Source organism: Nothobranchius furzeri, chromosome 9 (assembly GCF_043380555.1).
Source record: "Nothobranchius furzeri strain GRZ-AD chromosome 9, NfurGRZ-RIMD1, whole genome shotgun sequence".
Taxonomy (NCBI): Eukaryota; Metazoa; Chordata; class Actinopteri; order Cyprinodontiformes; family Nothobranchiidae; genus Nothobranchius; species Nothobranchius furzeri.
The window spans coordinates 53,496,693-53,517,296 of record NC_091749.1 but is presented as its reverse complement, the minus strand read 5'-3'; positions in this window follow the sequence as shown (position 1 = coordinate 53,517,296).

Genomic DNA, 20,604 nt, shown 5'->3' with positions numbered 1-20,604 from the left:
AAACATCACTGTCACTTTGTGGGCCTTGAATGTGTAAGATGCTTTGCCAGTGTATAATAATCTGGCCATATGGTCATAGTTGGTGGTGGTTTCTCCCTCCTCCTTCAGGTGTGGAGTCTGACAGAGATCCCACATTGCAGCGAGGATAGAGAGCTGATTTATAGGTTTGATCTGCGGACAAATACCGCCATTTGTCTTTTGTAAACAGGACTATAACATAACAAGTGTTTGTTAACCCATGAAAAGAAGGTGTGCATGGATTTAAAAAGGAAACGCACAGTATCAGAAATGAGTTTGGTGTTTGTCATCCCCCGATAACTGTGATCTCAGCTCGTCAGTCCTGCTCTATGATCTGTGAAATGTGGTTCACATCACAGCGGTGATGCTACAGAGGGCATTGTTGCTGCTATGCACAGCTGAGGTCGCTTAGATCTACAGAAAAGGTCAGTAGTGGGGCACCCAACCTTGTCTCTGATTTGGTCTCACGGAAATCTTCAGTGTCAAAGTATAATTAGTGACCATATGGGCTACATGGTGAGAATAGCTTCCTGCAGCAAGCACGCACAAGGAGAGGGTATGTCGACACAGTTTATCTGCTGTGAGACGAGAAGGAAGGAGTTGAATCTTTTAATCTGCAATTCCTGCATTTGATTGGAACATTTTTATTCTTCAAAACGGAACCCTTTAATTGGTTTTAAAGATGAGCTTGGTCACAGTGTTTAGCACGGCGGTGCAGTAATTAGTCCTGTCTCATCACAGCGAGAGGTTCAAAACTTGCCTGCAGCCTCTCTGCGTGTTCGCATGTACTCCGTGTGTGTGTGTGTGTGTGCGCGCGCGCGCGCTGGTTTCTCATCGTGGTTCAGAGTTGTGCATGTTAGATTAATTTCTGTTTCTAAATTGTTCATGCATTAAGTGTGACTTATAAGGGTTAAACCTTACATCGTGCTCCTGATCACAGAGAGTATGGCTCTCCAGCCCACCCCCAAAGTTGTGATTTTATATATATTCTGCTACAATACTAATTAAAATACTGGTGTGTTGCATTGCTGCAAGGAAGCATTTACACCCTTACAGATTTCTAAATGAGTCAATATATATATTTTTTTCATTTTTTATTTAATTCAAAGAAAAAAAAAGTAAAACAAAAAAAGATCAGAATAAAATAAATAAACGTAAAATTCTATCCGATATCCATGAATGAAAAGGAGCAGACAGAAGAATACATCTTATGAAGCTCTGCCCCTTTTTACAAAATGAAAACATCATCAGCGTTACAAAGAATTTTTAATAAAACATAACAGTTGTACTTAGAATGTGAATAAATCACAGGACCATATAATGAATAAATGTTAATCATCCTGTCCCTTTAATAATCAAGCATGAGCATTTTGTTTAGGTCCAAGTTCAGGGGGGTCAGATTGATTCGCTGGAGTTTTTGATAGTAAAAATTTGCAACTACATTTCAAAGTTGACACATTTCTTTCAATAATCACAGTTTTGGCATCTTTACTGCTCCCCTGCTTCAGCCCTCTCCCCCGTCCCCCTGTGCAGTGACCGCAAACTCACTGGTGTGTCTGCAACCTCTCAGAGTTCCTGCTGATCTAAACATTGAACGAATAATTAAAATTTTCTGTTCCTCACATCTGATTATTTTCAATGGTGTCTGTTTGTTTCAACCACCAGGTACAAAAAAGAACTTGATTTTGTTTGACTATTTTTCTGCCCTTTCTGTTTATCTTCCTGCATTTCCTCTCAATCCTAAAGGAAAAACTGCTACCTGGTTTCATATTTTTCACCTTATGAGTTACCTTTAAACTGCTGTTCAAAAAGATCTACTGACTGCAAAAATAGTGGAGTGCGTGCTGCGCGCCGGCTACACTGGTGCAGTAAGGTCACCGGAAGACAAAACAAGTGATTCAAATTCAATTCAAAAATACTTTATTAATCCCAGAGGGAAATTGATTGCGCTCTACTCTGCAGCAGCGAAACGCATCAGACACAAATAAAAGACAGAAATCTTAAAAGGACACAAATGATCACGCGTTAAGTTTGTTTTTGAGGAGGCGACACATCGAGAATGTAACTGTGGCCGTGCTAAGGACGCATCTGTCTGGAGTGCATCAACGATCAGAGCTCTGCGCCTCTCCGGTCAAAAGAACACCCGGAGAGTCCACATAGATAATGTAATATAAGTAGAACCAGGATCGTTTTCGGGCTCCCCCTGGGTGTGTAAGCTTAGGGCTTCCAGGAAAGCGTAATCCGTTGGGGTGAGCCGGCCGGGATCCCTTTAGCTCACTCGTAATTCGAACCCTGCGTATGGCACAAGTTGGTCGCGTGAGTTGCCGGATCCTAGCAGTCAGTTGCCGGAATGGTCCTTTCAAATTAAGAGTTCCCGGATCTCTTTCCAGCAAGATCCTGCTCAAATCAAGCCCTGCCTTAAGGTGATCCAGGCTGTCCAAGAGTGCTCTTAGGCTTGAAATGTACCAGAATATAATGATTGGGGGGGGGGGGGGGGGGGGGGGGGGAGTTTTTAAAAAGGTTAAGACTTGTATAGAATGACAATGTCCATCTTTTTGTATTCCTCTTCACCATTGTATTGACTGTTCTTGATTTTCTGAATGCCATTGTAGATGTGTTCTTCTTGATGAGCAGAGGTTCTGGCCTTGAATGACCTCTGAACTAACCCAAACCTAGGGAGGTCTGCAGTGCTTAGATGCTGTTCTGGGTTCATACTGTGTTGCTTTTTGACTTTTCTGTACACCTCAGACTTCCAGTACAAATCACAGACCTGTCATCTACAGAAATACTCAGATTACTCTGCAGTTGTCGGGTGTATCAGAGATGGACAGGAAGCTGAGTACAGAGAGCTGGTGGAGCACTTTGTGGCAAGGTGTGGAAACAATCATCTGACCTTGAACGTGAACAAAACAAAGGAGATAATTTTAGACTTCAGAAGAAACAGGGTGGAGTCAAACACTGTTCCAGGTTTTCTGTACAGCTGCACCACTGTGAGAAGTTTAATGAGAAATTAAAATCAATAGTAGAATATAATAGAATAACAAAGAAACATTTGCAGGTGTACAAGCAAACACACAACTTACACAATGCAAAGAAATGGGTGCAGGCAGAAGCATAAGCTTATAAGCCCAACCCCCCAAACCCTTTGAACTTAAACAAAATTTTAGAATAGCATACCGATTCCATAATTTTTACACCATGTTTGAAATGTTTGGGAATATATTCAAATCCCCATTCTTGCTTTATAAAAAAATGACCTTTAATATTTTATGCATTTTTCATTGACTTGATTCATAATATTTAATCACATTTGATTTAAACAAACCCTTAAACTTTATCATTGTTGAACAATCTTTTTGCTCCTGGTCTAATTTATTCCACACTTCAACCTCAACACAAGAAATACAAAGTTGTTTCATTTTAGTTCTTACTTTAGGCTTTCTAAACATTTTATACCCTCTGAGATCATAAACACTCTCTCTGATCTGGAACAGATCCTGAATTTGTTTTGGCATCAAATTATACATCACTTTATACATCAATTGTGCAGTTCTTAATGTAACTAAATCTCTTAACTTTAATGCTTTTAAACGAGTAAAAAGTAAATGTGTATTCTCTCTACAAGCTGCTTTATTTACAAGTCGGATTGCTCTCTTCTGAATTATAAACAAAGGCTTTAAGTGGGTTTTGTAGGTATTTCCCCACACTTCAACACAATACATGAAATAAGGCAGAATTAAGGAACAATACAAAAGATATAAAGCTTTTTCATCTAAAAATTCTTTAACTTTATAGAGAACTGCTAATGATTTAGATAACTTTGCTTTAATTGAGTCAATATGCGGTTTCCAACTTAACTTTTTTCTATGGTTACTCCAAGAAATTTTATTTCATTCGCTCTTTCAATTTCTGCATTATTTATTTTGAGATTTGTATCCACTCTATTAGTACTCTATTAGTATCCACTCTATTAGTAAATATGATAAATTTTGTTTTATTTAAATTTAAAGTTAATTTATTTAAGTTAAACCAACACTTCAATGCATTTAATTATTTCTCAACCTTGTCCATTAATGTTAATAAATCTTTCCCAAAACTTAGAACATTAGTATCATCTGCAAATGTTATGAAATGCAATGTTTTAGAAACTAAACATATGTCATTAATATAAAGAATAAACAACAAGGGATCTAACACTGACCCCTGTGGGATACCGGTGGTCACTGTCAGTAGCTGTGAATCAGTGTTGTTAATGTGGACATATTGGAGTCTGTTCTCTAAATAACTCTTAATCCAGTCATAGGCCACACCCCTGATGCCATATCTACACAATTTTTTTTATTAATAAGTCATGATTAACAGTATCAAAAGCTGTTTCTAGTATTTTGGAGAACTGAGATAAAATAGAAATTGGTCTATAATTAGAAAAGACATGTTTGTCTCCAGTCTTATAGATAGGAATGACTTTTGCAACCTTCATCCTTTCAGGAAATCTTCCTGATTGGAGGGACTGGTTACAAATATATGTAAGTGGTTTGGCTATAATCTCAATGATTTCTTTAACAACAGACATATCAAATCCATGCAAATCTGCTGACTTTTTACTTTTAAATGTTTTAACAACTGTTATAACTTCATTTTCATTTGTGCCTTGAATAAATATGGTTTTATTTAAATTTTCATTTTACTCACAGCATCAGCATCTAATTTAGTATTTGATATATCCTTTGCCAAATTTGGCCCAATTTCGGTAAAATACTTATTGAATTCATTTGCTATTTCTTTAGACTGATAAATTTCTTGATTGCCTTTTGTTAGAAAAATATTTGGAAGACTATTGGTGCCACTACCCTTTGTTATTACATCATTTAATATGCACCAAGTATTTTTAATGTTAGATTTATTTCCTTCCAATAATTTGCTATAATAATTTCTTTTACTAGATCTCATAATACTTATTAATTTATTCTTGTATATCTTGTAATTCTGTTCTGCTTCCTCCGTTCTTTTCTTTAAAAAGTCTTTATACAGCTTATTTTTTTCCTGCAAGCCTTCTGAATCCCCTTAGTTATCCATGGCTTTTTAGCATATTTATTCTTATCCACCTTATAAAGCAATGGGCAGTTTTTTTCATAAAGAGAAGTTACAATATTTAAAAATCTTCCATAAGCCATATTTACATCTTCCACATAAACCTCCTCCCAATTTTGTTCCATTAAGTCAGTTTTAAATGAATTTACTGCTTCTTGATTTTTTAGCCTTGTAACAACCACAGATTCACTTTGAGTAGTTACAGTTGTCCTTTGTACAACTGTGAAAACCGGTAAATGATCAGACATATCGGTAATTATAAGACCACTTAACACATCATATTCAAGAATATTTGTAAAAATATTGTTGATCAGTGTCGCACTAGTTCTTGTAATTCGAGTTGGCCGAGTTATTAGTGGATACAGTCCCAGACTAAACATAGAATTAATAAACTCTGTATTTGCATTTTGTATTTGAGGATTCAACAGGTCAATGTTAAAATCCCCACAGACAAAACACATTTTTCTATTGATTATATCATCATGCATATCAACAATTTTTTCTTTAAACATTTCAACACAAGATCCTGGTTTCCTATACATTCAACTGACTAACACATTCTTAGACTTTTCCATTTGTATTTCCACAGATACACACTCCATAATGTTATCCATAACTAATGTCATATCCCCCACCAATCTACTTTGAAAGTTTGTATCAATTTACAAAGCCACACCCCCACCTTTTTTGCAATCTCTACTTGTGGAAAACATATTATATCCTTCCATTTGAAACATAGATATCCTCCCTTCCTGGAGCCATGTCTCAGAGATTGCTATTACAGTAAATTGATTATTTGATTGCTTCAAACATTGCATAATCTTCACAAAATTTGAATTTAGACTTCTACAATAGAAATATATAACAGATAATTTACCTTTTATAGTGACATTATGTTCAAACTGGTCTTCAGTATAGTATTCACATTGATTTTGTACTCTAGTGTAAAAATTGTTATCTGGATCAATGTCATCCTGCATATCCTGTGGTTTATATTCTGTGTAGTCAAACCTTTGCAATTGTAAATTTTCATAACTTGAATTACCAGTTTCTGTTCTTACTGTATTGAGAGTTGAATAATCCAGATTCTTCGTATATCTTCTTGTTGTATCATCCCTGCGTGAAGTTGGTTGTCTTCATCTTGTTCATCCTTGGTGATCCACGTATGTCATTTGTATTGATCAAGTTCTTTAATATCTTTGATGACCATCACTTTTGCCTGCTCCGGGGGACCATTTAGCTTTATCAGTACTTTGCAATTTCTTGTCCAAGTGTCATGGATCTTCTTTTCTTTTCTCAGGATCCTTGCTTGCCTTGCGATTTCTGAGTTTCTTTTCGTAAGATGCTCATTTACATACACACTTGTACCCTTAAATTTTTTTGCATTCCTCAGCACCTCCATTTTACATTTTCTACTGGCAAGCCTGATCACAATGGTTGACATTTTACTATGTTTTTGAGCCAGTGAGTGACAAGCCACAATGTCTTTACTGGATATTGCAATATCTTTGCTGTTGAAAAATTTGATCACCTGATCCTCAAGTGAAGGAGAACCTGGAGAATGAGTAGCAGTGATTTCAATGTCTTTTCCTCTGTCACAGGCTGCGGCCTGTGCATAGGCATGGTGTATCTCCAGTCCTGATATCAAGAGATCATCCAACCTTGAATGTTGCTCCAACTCGTCAACCCTCCGTTCAAGCAGTTCAATTTTTTTGTCCTTTTCTTGTCTTGCCTTAAGTTGCTTGACTTCTTTCAATACCTCCTGTGGGCCGCTCTGCTGTTTTGCCACTTTAGTTATCTCATGTGACATGAAATTCAAGGACATTTTTTATCTCCTCCATATCTTGGACCAGATTCTCCATAGACATCGTTGTTCCAAACGGTTTCCTTGGATGGTTATGGCATTGTCAGATTCCCAGCTGGTTGGAAAATGTGCCAAAAAATATGTCCAACACTTCATGTATCGAATAAATGTTCAATACTTCATCTAGCTCAAAAATGGTTTAAGCCAAAGGTTTCTAATTACTTAAGCCACCAAAAAGCAAGCTTAGAAAAGGTGGATGTTATCTTATTTAGCTGATATTCATATATTAGTAGAGCTCAGCAATCTCACCACACCTACTCAGCAGTCATCTTTGATCATGATTCCAATCTTGGGAGAAGAAGTGGAGGTGGTTGAGTAATACAAATACCTTGGAGTTCACCTGGACAACAGACTGGACTGGAGAAAGAACAGCCAAGCCGTTTACAAGAAGGGACACAGCAGACTGCACTTCTTGAGGGCGCTTAGGTCCTTCAATGTCTGTAGCAAGATGTTGCAGATCTTCTACAAGTCTGTTGTTGAGAGTGTAATCTCTTCAGCCATCGTCTGTTGGGGGTAGCAGCATCAGAAGCAGGGACCTGAAAAGGCTCAACAGCCTAATAAAAAAGGCTGGTTCTGTTCTGGGGACGACTGTGGAACCACTGGAGGAGATAATGCAAAGAAGGATTCTCCAGAGAATCAAGAAAATGATGGACAACCCTGAGCATTATCTTCACAAGACTGTCCGACAACGGAAGAGTGTCTTCAGTCAGAGGCTTCTTCAGTTTCGCTGCAACACTGACCGCTACTGCAGATCCTTCCTGCCAACAGCCTTTGTAATATACAACAACTCTTTGATGACTTGATTATTATTATTATTCGGAGCTACTACAGCAATCAATTTCCCTCTGGGATTAATAAAGTATTTTTTGAATTGAATTGAACAGAATTAGATCACTGATGTATGATGGAGCTTGATTATTAAGATCTTTCTATGTGAAAAGGAGGATCTTAAAATCTATTCTGAATTTAACAGGCAGACAATGTAGGGAAGCTAAGACAGGAGAAATGTGATCTCTCTTTTAAATTTTCATTAGAACTCTAGCTTCCTTATTGGCCAGAGCCTTCCTAACTTCCAAATCCAATGGCACCGCAGTGTCCATCATAGAATGCGACAGCCCAAACCTGCTGTGATAGTTGTCAAAGAAGCCACAGTGCTCTAAAAAGTATATCAAGCACGAGGTGCCCATACGCTCCATCACCTTACAAACAACAAAAGTCAGAGTAATAGGCCTATAAGAATCTGGCAACCCAGGGGCTTTCCCAGGCTTCAAAAAGGGGACAATCACTGAGTGCCTCCACTCCGTGGGCAACCGACCAGTCTTCCACACTGAGTTGATCAGGGACAGGACTTCCTCAAGGAAGAAATTGCCCAATATTGGAGCATCGGATACCTCGGACCATCCCTCCCCAAGCTAGTATCCTTCCTAGGCCGCACTGCCTGACTCAGCTCATCCATAAAAAAATAAAGGTTCAAATTTCGAGGACCACATCCTCTGACAAGTTGTCAAAAAATTTCTTCACTAAGCCCTCCTGAAGTGTGCAGTCCTCGACTGAGACATAAGCCGAGCTGTGGAGCCTTTGGAAATGCGCTACCAAGAGGCCCACCTTCTCCCAATCCCTCACCGCGGTGCTGTCCCCCTCATTAAGCACAGGGATCCTAAGCTGCACATGATCACTTGACATCCTGTGGACCAAGCCCCACAGTGAAGTCACCTAGGATCTATTTTGGACTCTAATTAAATACTCTCAGGTAAGGATGATGCTGCTGCTGGTTCAGGGCTTGGCTCTCTCCGTGGTGCTGATCTCAGCTGAGGCTTGACTGGGAGTGAAATTGGGAAGAGGAGAAGGAGCTGTTCTTGGTGTTGAAAGGCAGGATTTGCAGGGACAAAGGGTGAAGCAGCAGCAGCATGAATGATAAATGATAAATGACCCGCACTTTTATAGTGCCTCTCAGAGTAAGGACTCCAAAGTGCTTTACACGACAGTGTAAAATTCACCCATTCACACACACATTTACACACTGATAGTGATGAGCTACGACATAGTCACAGCTGCCCTGTGGCTCACTGACAGAGGCAAGGCTGCCTAGCACAGGCACCAACAGTCCCTCTGACCACTACCAGCAAGCAAGTGGGTTAAGTGTCTTGCCCAAGGACACAACAGCAGAATTCTCTGTCCGGGATCAAACCTGCAACCTTCCGATTACTGGACAATCTGCTCAACCTGTTGAGCTACTGTCCTATCACAACCAAAGAGCTGAGGACTAATTGCAGGGACCGTAACAAAAGTCATGTGCAGATTTTCTGTTAACATGTTAAAAATTAAATAAATAAATTAATTAAAAATACATAATTAAATAAAGAAACTATGTAACATTTTGGATACATGCTCTCATCTTTATCCAACAACTCCAAAAAGTCATGTGTGGTCTTACAATTCTCCCATGATTTTCGTGACCAGCTGTGTAGAACCCTTTTGCTGCCGTTTCACATCTGAAATGCTCCCAGCAGAAAGGGATCTCATTAGTAAAATGTGTCTGGTGCGATACATGTTGCTTATGCCTCCAGTGGAAAGTCTGGGTTAGAGTTTTGTTTCAGTAATTGACTGTCTTAATTAAGCTTTTCAAAAGTCTGTATTGCGATATCACACAAAAGACAACTGCATAGACCCTGTCGGTCACCTGTTGAAGCTGGAGGAGCAGCGGCTCTACTCCACGCCCCTCCTAGATATTCAAGCTTTTCAGCTTATAGCAGCTGGTGTGTGGTTGTGGTCAACAACAGCTTGTTTTCTTAAAGTGACAGAGCCCTAAAAATACTAATTCTGGAAGGTACTGAAAATGTCAGGAATAAAACAACTGAGGTTGCTTAAATGAATGGAATTTTTTGCAAAGAACTTGGTAAAACATACTTTGTATTGGCATAGAACCATTATAACTTCAGAAAAATACACATATCCCTTTATCAAATGGAGGCAATTGTTTTTTCACAAAAAGTGTGTAAATGATCAATCTAATTTCTTTCAATACATACGCCATCATAGGAAAATTGCACTTTGTATTTACTCAGATAATTGCTGATCCAAAAGTTTTTGTGGGGCAAAAAAATAAAAAATAAAATAAAAAAGATATTTATATTTAAATGGGGGCACCGGTGACAATGGTAACGACTGGGATTATGTTGTAATCCGACTAACTAATTTTGCAGCATCTAATCATAGTAAAGATGTTGGGCTCGTGTAGGAAAGGACACCACTACACATCCAAGAAGGGAAGTAGCCACAGCAAATCTGTTAGCCCACAGCACATTTGGATGTTTTCACATAAAACTGTAGGATGCCATGTTTGATCTGTGCAGTAAACAGGATCATGCAAAAATATGGTATTTCCTCTACGAAGATTTGATAAAAGAAAATAAAAAGTCTTGTTATACGTTCCTCCTTCACATAGTCATAAAAAAACCCAACATTAATGTTCACTAATGTACAGTGTTTAACTTCCCACTGTTTCACAGTGAGTTCAAAAGCCCGAGAAGATTGTGCTGCCACTGCGAAGGATTATCGAGCTTGTGGAATACTTCTGATCACTATGTTAAAGAAAAATACATTCAGACAGAAAGAGTTTGCCTGGGGCTGTGATTTGCTCAGTTTTTGCTGAAAGAATTTAATTAGATAGGGATCAAATACAAAAAAGCTCTAGTTCATTCAACACATTAACACAGACTATTTCTATCTCAGCGATCACCTCGTCACTGTCAGTGGGCCCCAGGGCAGCTGTAGCTACATTGTAGCTCATCCCCACCAGGGTGTTAACATGTGTGTGAATGGGTAAAAGACTGATTGTGTTGTAAAGATCCTTGGGAGGTTGTAGAACCCTAAGAAGGCACTATACAAATACAGACCATTTACCTCAAAGAAGCCTAAAACACCAAATTCATATTCTACACATTAAAAAGCTGTTATAAAATTTATAGAATCAAGCTTATATGTGATTTCATGAAAAAAGCAGCCATTAAAAAAACTTTTTAGTTGACAATGATGTATTTTTATGATTTCAATTAAAAGCTGTGAGGTCTGATATCCTTAATTTACCTAAAGATCCTACAGGGCACCTTTAAAAACACTCGTTGCTAAAACTAATGAGAGAGAGAGTGCTGTCAGAGGAAACATCCCTTCATCAAAGAGTTTGAAAACTGCCTTCTGCAAATGTGACCGCATGCTGTCTGATGCAGAACGAGGAACAGGAAAGTCTGCTTTCAGAAATGAAAAGCCTTTGATCCAAGGTCACTTAAAAGGATGACTTTTGTACCTGAGATTTTTCAAATGCTCTAATGTGGGAGAAAAACCATTAGAGGATGACGAGATGTGATGGACTCAGAGATCATAAATCAGCAGTAAATCAAACGCTGAGCTAGAAACAGACCCTGTTACTTTTAATCCAACATTTTTATTACTTCATCAGAAAAGCTTACCTCCAAAGGTAAATGGTGACTTTGGAGAAACCAAAATATGCATACACATTTTACTGTTTTGAGATCATTTCTGTAAGAAAACAATTTTTTGTATGGGTTAGTGCAGTGGAATACCATTTTTAATTATTTATCTCAAACAGATCAGGGCTGCCGATGGTCTCTCTCACCTTTTGGGGCCTTCGTTTTGAAAAAGGAAGTCAGAATTTCTGATGTCCCAGTAGGACATTTAAACTGAAAGGCAGCCTGCAGGTCAAAAGAACCACCATTCCCTACAGTAAATTAACCAGCAGACAAGGTCTGGCGATGAAGTGGGCTGTCTGGTAATTGCAGGGTTGGTGATTCAATCCCTTCCTCCTGACTGTATGTCAAAGTGTCCTTGAGCAGGACACTGTACCTCAGTCAGCAGGTTAGCGATCATTTTGTTAGGAAGACATGCACTCACAAGCTGGTGACCTAAATCTGCACCGCCTTAGATTTAATGTGTAGCCCATTGTTATTGACAGGAGAGTTGCCTGGGACATTACTCAGACTTAACTTGCAAATTAATAATCCAGAGTGCAAAGATTATCACTTAAAGTCACCTTCAGTAACACAGAGGGCTTCTTTCTCTGTAAGCACAGACCACAAATGCACAAACCTTGTTTATCTTAAGCTTTTAACTCTTTGTGCTAAATCTTGTTCCTGCTGATTTGATTTCATGGCTGTCTTATGAAAATAGTATAGGCTTTTGGAAGGGGAGGAGGTGGCCAAAAATTGGCAAGATTATCCTGTCATGTGAATCAGACCTTACATGCTCTTCCAGAGTCTGCTTACCAGAGACATAGGCTAAAGACCCCCTTTCTCCCCTGCACACAATCTATGATACTTTTAAGCATCAATCACGTAACTACAACCACACTTAAAGGAGCAATATGTAAAGATTTTACAGTGAAATAATGGCAAACAGTCTAATGTCTCTATTGTGTTGGAAAGAAGGTTAGATTTTAACATATTTTCTTCTGAGCCGGCTGGATGGTGGTCAGTTTTTCTTCTTTTCAAGATTATTAACGAGGGGCTATGTGCCGATATTTGTAAATCAATGCTGGCTGGCAAAAAGCTCCAGAGTTATTTCCTGCACACCTGAGAAGTTACAACATCTTTTTATTTTACTCTGTCGGGTACAGCGGGCTAGAGGCTAACGCTCTTTTTAAAGCAACATTTTTCAATCACCAACAACTCAATACTACAGTGATGTATGTGTGCAATGATTATTGAAATAATCGTGGTGCTTTACTTCCTTTAATGAGTCGTGCAGAACTAGAACAGCAAGATGGCAAACAACCACACTTCCTCTAACGCCGCAGGCAAACTACTGTTATAAGTGTGGTAAGTGCTCTCTACCATAAAACACCTAAGAGTGTTGATACCTGCTATAACAATGTATTTATCTACCCATCAACTTACTGTGTATGACTCGTCTTTGCTTGTCACCTAGAATCTTGTGGCGCTGACCCGTAACTGGCAACAGCCATGGAGTAACCAAATTTGACCACATGATGTCAGTCTGACTTCATTCTATACCGCATCTTTAAAAGAAAAACAAATTAATAATTTGAAGACACAGCAGCAAGAACCACATGAATCTATCACTAGAAGTAATTACTTAGGGATAAAATCAAAATCTACTTGGTAGGGCAGGACTTAAAACCTTTACCTCAGCCAGCCACTAGAGGTCTCTTAGTCCCATGTTTCCTAACCCTTGTCCTCAGCACACACTGTCTTGCATGTTTATCATATCCACTTCATGTCTGGTGTCTAGGGCCTTAACCCTTTATAGGGCCAACATCTATATTTAGACACTTCCACTCACATCATAAATGATGTCCGTGTGTCTTTTCACAAACTCTTAGAATTACAATATTTCACCCAAACAATCATCAGAGATCAAGCTAGTCATGGTTTGTGCCATGGCCACATTCTGCCAACCAGCACAGGGCTATAATGCGCCAAACATTGGTGTGTCCACAGAGCCAGAAAACTCCTTGGTCTCCTCTCGTGTTTACGGTCAGATCAGAACACAAGCCCTGAGGAAGTAAAAGAAATTATGAATATTTTTAGGTAAAATCTGTTGTTTTTAAGACATATTCTTAATATTATGGGCACTGATTTCATTGTGTTGAACTAATTGTTAGAACTCAAAATTGGTTTGGTAAGCTCAGTGACCCTTGACTTCCATACGTGGGTGAATCCAATTATGAGAGAGTATGTAAAGGGGGCAATTGTAAGTTTCCCTCATCTTTGAATATTCTCTGAAGAGCAGCAACATGGAGGTCCATCCATCCGTCCATCCATCCATTTTCATCCGCTTATCTGGAGTTGGGTCGCGGGGGCAGTAGCCAAAGGCAAGAGGCCCAGACTTCCCTCTCCCCAGCCACTTGGGCCAGCTCCTCCGGGGGAATCCCAAGGCGTTCCCTGGCCAGGTGAGGGACAAAGTCCCCCCACGTGTCCTGGATCTACCTTTAGGTCTCCTCCAAGTTGGATGTGCCTGGAAAACCTCACCAGGGAGGCATCCAGGAGGCATCCTGACCAGATGCCCGAGCCACCTCAACTGGCTCCTCTCGATGTGGAGGAGCAGCAGGTCTACTCTGAGCCCCTCCCGAATCACCGAGCTTCTCACCCTATCTCTAAGGGAGAGCCCAGCCACTCTTTGGAGAAAACTCATTTTGGCCGCTTGTATCCGCAATCTCGTTCTTTCGGTCACTACCCAAAGCTCATGACCATAGGTGAGCGTAGGAACGTAGATCGACCGGTAACTCGAGAGCTTCGCCTTCTGACTCAGCTTTCTCTTCAACACGACACACCAGTACAACGCCCGCATCACTGCAGATGCAGCACCAATCCACCTATTGATCTCACGCTCCAGTTTTCCCTCACTTGTTAACAAGACCCCGAGATACTTAAACTCCCTCACTTGGGGCAGGACCTCATCCCTGACCCGGAGAAGCCATTCTACCCTTTTCCGAATCAAGACCATGGTATCAGATTTAGAGGAGCTGATTCTCATACCAGCTTCTTCACACTTGGCTGCGAACCGCTACAGCGAAAGCTGAAGATCACGTTCTGATGAAGCCAACAGGACCACATCCTCTGCAAAAAGCAGAGACCTGATCCACAGGTCACCAAAAAAGATGCCCTCCACACCTTGGCTGCGCCTGTGTTGTTCATTACCTGACCCATCTGAACTCAGCCTATTGTTTCCTCTGGTGTTCACGAGTGTGTGTGTGTGCGTGTGTGTGTGTGTGCATGGATGAGTGTACGGGTGATTGTATTTCCACTTTGGAAGTTGGGTGCGGGAGGGGAACTGTAATTTTTAATTGTTTTATACTTGGGGAGGGGGGCTGGGATGGGAATGTGGGATCTATGGGGCCATTTTAATCTGTAAAGCACTTTGAGTTGCATTTTTTGTATGAAAAGTTCTATATAAATAAAGTTGATTTGATTTGATTTGATACAAATCCTGTCCATAAATGTTATGAACAGAATCAGTGACAAAGGGCAGCCTTGGCGGAGTCCAACTCTCATTGGTAACGAGCCCGACTTACTGCCGGCACTGCGGACCAAGCTCTGACACCGGTCATACAGGGACCTAACAGCCCGTATCAGAGGGCCTGGTACCCCATACTCCTGGAGTACCCCCCACAGGGCCCTCCGAGGGACATGGTCAAACGCCTTCTTCAAATCAAGAAAACGCATGTAGACTGGTTGGGCAGATTCCCACGCACCCTCCAGGATCTCCCTAAGGGTATGGAGCTGGTCCAGTGTTCCATGGCCAGGACGAAAACACATTGCTCCTCCTGAATCTGAGGTTCAACAATCCGATGGACCCTCCTCTCCAGAACCCCTAAATAGACCTTACAGGAAGGCTCAGGAGTGTGATCCCCCTGTAGTTGGAACACACCCTGCAGTCCCCCTTTTTAAATAAGGGGACCACCACCCCGGTCTGCCAGTCCAGTGGGACTGCCCCTGATGTCTACGCAATATTGCAGAGCCACGTCAGCCAACACAGCCCCACAACATCCAGAGCCTTAAGGAACTCCGGGCAAATCTCACCCACCCCTGGAGCCTTGCCACAGAGGAGCTTTTTAACCACCTCAGTGACTTCAGCACCAGAGATTTGAGAGGCCAACCCAAAGTCCCCAGACTAGGCTTCCTCACTGGAAGACGTGTTGGTGGGATTGAGGAGGTCTTCGAAGTATTCTGCCCACCGATCCACAACGTCCTGAGTAGAGGTCAGCAACACACCGTACCCACTATAGATAGTGTTGGTAGCGCACTGCCCCCCCCCCCCCCCCCGACGCGAATCTCCTTGAAGCCGTACGGAAGTCTTGCTCCATGGTCTCACCGAACTCCTCCCGTGCCCAGGTTTTTGCCTTGGCGACCACCCGAGTCGCGTTCCGCTTGGACTGCCGGTACCCGTCAGCTGCCTATGGAGTCCCACAGGCCAAAAAGACCTGATATGACTCTTTCTTCAGCTTGACAGCATCCCTAACCGCTGGTGTCCATCAGCGGGTTCGGGGGTTGCCACCACGACAGGCACAGATGATCCTGCGACCACAGCTCCGGTTGGCCGCCTCAACAATTGAGGCATGGAACAGGGTCCATTCAGACACAATGTCCCCCACCTCCCCCGGAACATTTTGGAAGTTCTGTCGGAGGTGGGAATTGAAGCTCCTTCTTGGAGGTCATGGCGGTGGCCATGGGTCACTGTCTGGCAGCTGCCCCTGGGTGAGTCTGGGTGGGGGCCTGGGGGCTTGGGGTGGCCGGCCCCGTGTGGGGATCTGGGCTGGGCCTTGGGAGTCGGGTCCTGACATGTATGGTGCCAGAAAGAAGGCAGGAACATGCAGCAGTGCCTGGCCCGGGTTCAGGGGCCTTGGGTAGACCTTGGCTCCTCTGCTGTCCCATCACAGGGGAGGGGGAGGTCCGGGGGGGGGGGGTGGGTGGGGGGGCAAACCTTACCTGGATGTCCTATGTCTTATATATTCTGGAAGTTGTGCAAATGCAGGGATGGGCATAGATACTCTGCTGGATACTCTGCTGGGGTGGGGCTGGGTTGGTGCCCTCGGACTCCGTGAGGCTCTGTAATGCTGCTGCTTTGGGTCCTGACAGGATGGGCTGGGGTCTCCATGCCCTGGTGGCAATTTGACAACAGAGGTGCCTATTGGGGCCAGTGGGGGAGCTGGCTCCCTGGAGGGCTAAGCCCAACCAGCCATTCCTCCCCATCCCCGCATATTTCTCTCCTCCTGCTCCCTCACATCATCACACAAACACACACATAGGACCTTTTGGGGGGACAAGTCAGGGAGTGCAGGTATGGACCCCATTTCCTGCATTCCTGTGGCAACCTGCCTCCCAATTTTATTTGCACCTTATACACTTCCACCGACGACATAGCACGCAAACACACACTTAAGGCCTTGGGAGTGAGCACATTCAACGGCACATGGCAGGGGGATTTCTCAGCCTCCTCCCGAGTGCCGGTGCCCACCTCCAATTTTAAACTGCACTTAGACACCGAGGGCTGTGGGTGCAAGTGGGATGGTGCGGTGGCATCCGCTGGCATAGGCCAGACAATGCCTGCACTGCCCGCTCACCACAGCCATGGAACACACCTCATCAACACACAACACTATAATGGAGCAGGCGGAGGGAGACTAGGGGTCTTAGCACACCTCTATTGTTGCTTGGCTCCCTGGGGCTGGAGGCTAGGAGGGAGATCTGGCCATCTGGTTGGGGTCTGGGGTGGTGGGTTGCTGTGCTCAGCATTGGGCCGGGGAGCCTGCTCTTCAGCACCCCAGCAGAAAGGGTCAAACTCTGGTAACCGGCGATGGTTGTACCCAGTGTGCAGCAGTACCGGGACCAGAGTTAGTAGGGTGTGTATGGGGAGCATGAGTTGGTCTCCGGCATGCATTTTTGTAAGTCTTTGGTTGTATGCGCATGTGTGAGCATGAAGGAGGGAGTGTGAGACTGTGTTTGTGTATGACTGTATATGTCAGGTGGGGCCTTTGACTCCTCCCCTCTCCTGGGACTTCTTTTGATGATATAGATCTTCGTCTCCCCTTCCCCTGCCACTCCTGATGTGGGGTGTGGTGCCTTGGTCTGCCTAAGTGTTCGTGGCTCCAGTGTCAGGGGGTTTAAGATTTTTGGCGTCTGCTTGATCAATCCCGGTGGCTGCCTGGTGGGGTCTGCGTCCCTGGGCTCTGCTGGGTCTCTAGCGGGGGTGGTTGCCCCTGGGTCCCGGGTCGCTGGGTCACGGGCTCGGCTGGCTAGGGGGTGGGAGGCTGCGGGCGGGCCTGTGGGCTTGCCGCTGATGTCTCTCGGGACTCTGCTGGCTGCTGGTTGTGGCCCCCCGGGGCAATCCTCTGTGCCTCTCGAGGGGGGCAGGGGCCTTTCTGGTTTGCATTCTCCTTGGGGTTCCTGTGTTCTGGGGCAGCGCCTGGATCTCTGGGACTTGGAGCTCCCCCCATCTCCTACACATCTTTGGGGCAGATCTTTGGTCTCTCACACTCTCTATTGGGTGCTCCTATAGAGAAACCTTACATAAACAAGTGCGTGTACACACACAGGTGCTCACATGGTGCTCTCAAAAGTATGGGCTTGGGCACGTTCAACACTTGTCTCAAGGCTGTCGTTGCCACTAAATGCACTATGATTTATTATTGTGTGATTGTTCAGTTAAACAGTGTTGATTTTATATTTCATCATCAGGTTGACGCAGTGATAGCTTGCTCCTGATGTATTGTGTGTCCCATTTCTTCTGCTCTTTCTGCAGGTCTAGAAGCAGACTCTTGTTCATTAGTGTTTATTTTTGTGGAACCCCCCCACCCCCTTCCCCCCTCTTGTCTTTTCCTTTCTTTTTACCTCTGTCTCCATGTCTGGTCGGAATTACAAAGCATTCAAAAACAATAACAAAGTTTTAAGTATCAGGCGTGACATTAAAATCAGACGCTTTGATGCTCCACCTGAGAGTAAATCTACAAGGCTTGTTACCAGCATTCAGACATCAATTCTGTTTGCTTCACAGCCAGACAGGACACGGTTAAAAAAAATAATAAATTGAAGCTTCTTCTGATAGGAGACTCTGCAAGACGTTCCCAGCAGATCCTCGCGGTACGTTTGTGCCTGCCTGGTCTGACTGGCATTCTCCCCCACCATCTGAGCCAACTCACCACCAGGTAGTGGTAAGTTGACAGCTCCGCCCCTCTCTTCACCCAAGTGTCCAAGACATGCGGCCGCAGGTCAGATGAAACAACAGCAAAATCGATCATCGAGCTGCGGCCTAAGGTATCCTGGTGCCAAGAGCACATATAGACACCTTTATGTCTGAACATAGTGTTCATTATGGACAATTCTTGACTGACACAGAAGTCCAATAACAAAACACCACTCAAATTCAGATCGGGGGGGGCGTTCCTCCCAACCACACCTCTCCAGGTCTCACCGACGTTGCCCACGTGAGCATTAAAGTCCCCCAGCAGAACAAGGGAGTCACCGGAAGGAGCGCTTTCCAGCACCCTCTCCAAGGTCTCCAAAAAGGGTGGGTAGTCTGAACTGTCGTTCGGTGCATAAGCACAGACCACAGTCAGAACCCGTCCCCTCACACGTAGGCGGAGGGAGGCTACCCTCTCATTCACTGGGGTAAACCCCAACGTACATACACCAAGATGGGGGGCAACTAGTATGCACTTCCCTGCTCGGCGCCTCTCAGTGGGAGCAACTTCAGAGTGGTAGAGAGTCCAACCCCTCTCAAGGAAACTGGTTCCAGAGCCAGAACCATGCGTTGAGGTGAGTGCGACTATATCTAGTCGGAACCTCTCAACCTCACACACCAACTCAGGCTCCTTCCCCACCAGAGAGGTGACATTCCATGTGCTAAGAGCTAGCTTCTGTAGCTGAGGATCAGACCGCCAAGGTCCCCCCCTCGACTACCACCCGTCACACACTGCACCTGACCCCTTTGGCCCCTCCCTCGAGTGGTGAGCCCACGGGAAGGGGGGCCCACGTTTCCTCTTCGGGCTGTGCCCGGCCGGGCTCCATGGGTGAAAGCCCAGCCACCAGGCGCTCGCCAGCGTGCCCCACCTCCAGGCCTGGCTCCAGAGGGGGGCCCCGGTGACCCACGTCCGGGCGAGGGAACACGGTTTCCATTTATATAATTTATCATAAGAGGTCTTCGGGCTGCTCTTTGTTTGATCCCTCACTTAGGACTTGTTTGCCATGGGTGGCCCTACCAGAGGCAGAAAGCCTCAGACAACTTAGCTCCTTGGATCATTGAGACACTCAAACCCCTCCACCACGGTAAGGTGGCAGCCCAGGGAGAGGCAACATGGAGGTATCAAAAAATATATATTTTTTTTATTTAGCATTTTTGTTTCATGCACCTGCCTAATTTAGTTTAAATAATTGTTGCACTCTTTCTGTAAATCCTATAAACTTTGTTTCACTTCTCAAATATCACTGTGTGTGTCTCCTGTGTGATATATTTAACTGAACAATTGCATCACAACAAACAACCATTTAAACAGGAAAACCATGAAGATTAATAAGGATGCCAAAACTTTCACATCTCACTGTAAAAAGCTTTGTTTTTATTGTCCCAGTTAACACTTGGAATCGAGTTCGGAAGTTGGTTGTTTTTGAGTAGGACAGATTGGTCTTTTGTCATTCTGACCAAGATTTGCTACAACAATCAGAACAAGTGAAGTGACCTGTACATTTAATAAAAATTGTCCTCTAAATGTCAGATGCTTGTGCACACACTGACAGTGAACTCCGCTGATCAAGTTGTGAACAAACTCCGAGCACGGCCCAGACTGTCTCCATCTACCCACACTGCCATTTGTAATTCTATCAAGTCCCAGAGTGACATATTTCACTTTCTATTCATCCTTGGACAGAATAACATAAAAATAATGTTTGTGTCCTGCCATGACAGATGCTGAAGGTGTCTCAGGGGACATGCAGGTATGTCCAAAAAGCTTTTAAGAAAAACAACACCAAAGATCCCGTCAGCTTCTTTGTTCTGCTTTGTTCTTTTGTTTACTTAACTCTGTTCCTTCCTTTTACGTCTTTGCGTTCAGAATGAGGTCTTCTGTTCTTATTCAACTCCAAAATTAGGTACTGTACTTGTTT